Source organism: Oncorhynchus nerka, linkage group LG4 (genome assembly GCF_034236695.1).
Source record: "Oncorhynchus nerka isolate Pitt River linkage group LG4, Oner_Uvic_2.0, whole genome shotgun sequence".
Classification (NCBI taxonomy): Eukaryota; Metazoa; Chordata; class Actinopteri; order Salmoniformes; family Salmonidae; genus Oncorhynchus; species Oncorhynchus nerka.
The window spans coordinates 37,718,754-37,723,670 of NC_088399.1; the positions used below are offsets into that span (position 1 = coordinate 37,718,754).

General features: G+C 40.2%; 1 long non-coding RNA gene across 1 annotated transcript; it reads left to right on the plus strand.

The window, feature by feature from the left end:
• Positions 1–2,576: 2,576 nt before the first annotated feature.
• LOC115128906 (uncharacterized) lies at positions 2,577–4,628 on the plus strand. Its single transcript, XR_010463675.1, has 3 exons — positions 2,577–2,710; positions 3,744–3,879; positions 4,122–4,628. It is a non-coding gene; the product is annotated as an uncharacterized LOC115128906 (long non-coding RNA).
• The last annotated feature ends 289 nt before the right edge of the window (positions 4,629–4,917 follow it).

Below are 4,917 nucleotides of genomic sequence, written 5' to 3' on the forward strand. Positions count from 1 at the left end.
GTACCAGTTAAAAGTTTGGACACACCTACTCATTCCAGGGTTACTTTATTTTTTACTATTTTCTACATAGCAGAATAATAGTGAAGACATCAAAACTATGAAATAACACATGGAATCATGTAGTAACCCATAAAGTGTTAAACAAATCAAACATGTGTTATTTGAGATTCTTCAAAGTAGCCACCCTTTGCCTTGATGACATCTTTGCACACATCTTTGCAATCTCTCAACCAGCTTCATGAGGTAGACACCTGCAATGGATTTTAATTAACAGGTGTGCCTTAAAAGTTCATGTGTGTGTAATCCTTCTTAATGCATTTGAGTCGATCAAATGTTGTTGTGACAAAGTAGGGGTGATATACAGAAGTTAGCCCTATTTGGTAAAAGACCAAGTCCATATTATGGCAAGAACAGCTCAAATAAGCAAAGAAAAACAGTCCATTCTTTCTTTAAGACATGAAGGTCAGGCACTGTCACTGGTGTAGGTCCGAGGCACGTAGTCCATGGCAGTCCCGAGGCGCTCCAGGCACGAGTCGTGGTGGGTCGGTCATTCTATCACTGGTGTAGAGAGGAGTAGGCAGGAGGCAGTCGCAGGTTTAGAACTACTGAGTTTATTTAAGCACCATAGATCAAAGATGGATGAAACCTAAATGCTGTTGTGTTCAAAATATATCTCCATAAACAAAAAGGCACAGGGCGATCCCAAAGTGCAAAATATAATATACTCAGGAAATAGTAGGAGAGATTCCTCTCAGGAAAACAAGTAATATTTACAATGACCAACAAAGACAAATGGCAGAGGGAGTATTTATAGTGTGGGGATTGGAACCAGGTGTGTGTAATGATGACGAGACAGCCGGGGTTGATGAGTGAAGGGTGTTTGCCAGCAGTAGGTTCGGCAGTAGCTAGAAGGCCGGCGACACTGAACGCCTGAACTGGACAGGAGGTGGAGCCAAAGCGAAGACTGGTGTAACAGTCAATCCAGAAAAGTTCAAGAACTTTGAAAGTTTCTTCGAGTGCAGTCGCAAAAACCATCACGGACTATGATGAAACTGGCTCTCATGAGGACCGCCACAGGAAAGGAAGACCCAGAGTTACCTCTGCTGCCTTGGATAAATTCATTAGAGTTTACCAGCCTCAGAAATTGCAGTCCAAATAAATGCTTCACAGAGTGACGAGTGACAGACACATCTCAACATCAACTGGAGGATCAGGTCTTCATGGTCAAATTGCTGCAAAGAAGCCACTACTAAAGGACAACAATAAGTAGAAGAGACTTGCTTTGGCCAAGATACACAAGAAATGGACATTAGACCGGTGGAAATCTGTCCTTTGGTCTGATGAGTTCAAATGTGAGATTTTTAGTCCCAACTGCCGTGTCTTTGTGAGACGCAGAGTAGGGGAACGGTCGCTCTCCGCATGTGTGTTTCCCACTGTGAAGCATTGAGGAGGAGGTGTGATGGTGTGGGGGTGCTTTGCTGGTGACACTGTCAGTGATTTATTTAGAATTCAAGGCACACTTAACCAGCATGGTTACCACAGCATTCTGCAGCAATACGCCATCCCATCTGGTTTGCGCTTAGTGGGACTATCATTTGTTTTTCAACAGGACAACACACCTCCAGGCTGTGCAAGGGCTATTTGACCAATAAGGAGAGTGATGGGGTGCTGCATCAGAAGACCTGGCTTCCACAATCACCCAACCTCAACCCAATTGAGATGGTTTGGGATGAGTTGGACTGCAGAGTGAAGAAAAAGCAGCCAACAAGTGCTCAGCATATGTGGGAACTCCTTCAAGACTGTTGGAAAAGCATTCCAAGAGAAGCTGGTTGAGGGAATGCCAAGAGTGTGCAAATCTGTCATCAAGGCAAAGGGTGGCTACTTTGAAGATGCACTTTTTTGGTTACTACATGATTCCATAAGTTTTTAATTCACAGTTTGGATGTCTTCACTATTATTCTACAATGTAGAAAATGGTAAAATAAAGAAAAACCCTTGACTGGTACTTTAAGTCTTGGCAAAATGGGTTGAGTTGCAGGAAACTAGCTTTAAAACTGCTCAAATCCCCTCCGCCCTATAACAAAATATAAAGAATTGCAGAAAGCTTGCTTTAAAATTGCAACATTTTCTCTAATCCATATGGGAAAATGTGTAGAATTGCAGTTGTTGTTGTAAACCTATACAGGAATACAACCACATATGGTTGTTAATTAGAACTCAAAAACGAGATATGCATTCAATTTCGACAGTCTAAGTTGCATGTCCTTTGAGTTCTTATTAACAACCATATGTGGTTGTATTCCTGTATAGGTTTACAACATCAACTAACAGCACTGATAGGCTCACGCCCCGATCACACCAATAGTGTGCCCAGCATCATCTGGATATGTGTGCAGCAACAGTTCAAAATTCTCCTTCTGCCTACATTTCTGTCAAGCCATATACACGTAGTTCGACGAATACGTTCCATAAATCCAACGAACGCACCACACACAACTGCCTCTGCAATGCTGCAAGGCCAACACAGCGTTCCATTTGAAACATATACCAAAACGCCTTTGTCAATCGGTGTGATAGAGACGTAATGCATCAGAAAGCGAAAGTGAAAATAGTCTTCTGTAGTTTCCTTCTAAACTTTTGTAACTTTAAAAGAGAAGAGAACATTCATACAAAGGTAGCCTACATCTCCCGAGCTAGAACATCAACCTTGGTAAGGCGATGTTTGAGATATTTCCCAATAGAATGTGTTAATTTATGTGCGATTTGAATTCGTTTGGAATATAATCGAAAATCTGAGTGACGGAGTTGGATGTTTTTTTCCTGACCTTGTAAACTGGCATAATGCAATGAACAGTGCGTAATTTGACAAATACATGTGTGTTTGACTTGCATTGTATATTTATGTTCTTAACGACATTTAGCAGTTATGTAATGTCCTATACTGTAATCGGTAGAGAGAAACAACCTGGTTTCAGAGCATTTCATATTATTCTGAATGTATACATCTGAAGGAATTCATTTACTGTGATATGCTATGTTTGGTATGGTTACATAAGACAAATAGTTACTTATCAAGGCAAAAACTTAACCCGTTTAGATAACCCTTCACCCAATCCTAACCATAACCCAACTCCTAAACTTTAAAACATTTTTTTTCACCTTTATTTAACTAGGCAAGTCAGTTAAGAACACATTCTTATTTGCAATGACGGCCTACCGCGGACAATGCTGGGCCAAATGTTATACAGCCTGGATTTAGTTACAAAATTACAATTGAACCCTAACCGTAACTCCTAGTCTAGCTAATGTTCGCAAACTCCCTAATCTTAGCCACCTAGCTATAATTCGTAACATATCATACGTTTTGGAAATTTGTAACATATTGTAAGTTTAGCAAATTCATAACATATAATTCATTGTATTTTGTAACATATAATACGAAATGGACATACACAAATTAATACATACCATACAAAACATATTATACTAAACGGAGTTTCTCGGTTTACATACAGAATAATACAAAATGCTCCGAGACCAGGTTGAGAGACAATGCTTAACGTAGGCTGAGTAGATGTTTTGTAGATCAAATCAGCAATCATATTCTGTCTACATGAGACGTGACTCAAATTGGCTGTATGCTGTCTCCATGTCTGTATTCCTTGATAGGTCTAGGACTTCAGTCAACTTTACAAAATGAAATAGACCATGTTTTCCCTCCTATTCAAATGTTCTGTGTCTAGTGACATAGAATGGCATCTGGTCCGGAATCTGGGTCTTCTTCTGGCCAACCCTTCAACATCTCAGCCAATAATGGGTCCAGTGTCAACGCTCCCATAATGACTGGTAACACCATTGGGGCAGTCCATTATCATACAGGTGATGACGGGTAGTGTAAAATCTACACTTTTAACACAATGATTTTGCACAAAATGAGTAAACTGAGAATTGCACTCATATGAGACAAAAGTTCAATTATTGACAAATATTGACATAAAACATTCACACTCAATCGTACCAATCGTTCGAGCTTGCGCATACGGCAGCTAGAATGATTTCCATTTGACTCATCTCTATCTCTATGGATATTTATTATAACAGTGAGTCCTCTTCTCTTGCAGGCCCTTTGTCTGCGGCACCCCAGCACACCAGACCCTCCTGCCCCATGGGGTCATCAGTTCATGATTTCCTGAAAACACACAAGAATGCTCTGGAGAACAGGATGGGCAACCTTCGTCCCATCCTCAGCAGTCTCATAGACCTTGGGGTTCTGAGTGAGGAGGATAGAGAGGAGATAGATATCAAAACCACACGGACCAAGAAAAATGAAGCTCTGCTGACCATGGTTAATAACAAGGGGAAAACTGCACAGGAACAGTTTTACCAGGCCCTGAAAAAAGCAGACCGTTCCTTGGTGGAAGACCTAGAGGGATAAACGACCTCCTGATACACTGCCGTATCCATAATTGCCTATTCCATTCCGTTATGAAATAAGACCAAATGTTTACGAATAAATCATCCAAATTAGGATAGTTTATTTAAATTCCATTATAACATGAATTAGAAAGGTAATTCCAATGACATTATCTTATCTGTCATACCATGAATCAATAAACACGTTTATCTTAGCATGTTCTTGTGTCTAGGGTTGATGTGGCCCTAGCTGCACTGCAGATATATTTTGATTTGGTGTTACACTTTTTCATTACATGAACCTAGGCCTCATACTGGTGTCCTTCAGCTCCCTCCTGCTGTGTGTCGTTGCTTACATTTTCTTGTCTTATTTGGCAATAATAATGTATGCTGTAGAAAGTATTGACTTTTTCCACATTATCTTGTGTTCCAAAGTGGAATTAAAATGGATGTAATTGTAATTTTTGGTCAACAATCTACACAAAAGGCCAGGCAACAGCTCTA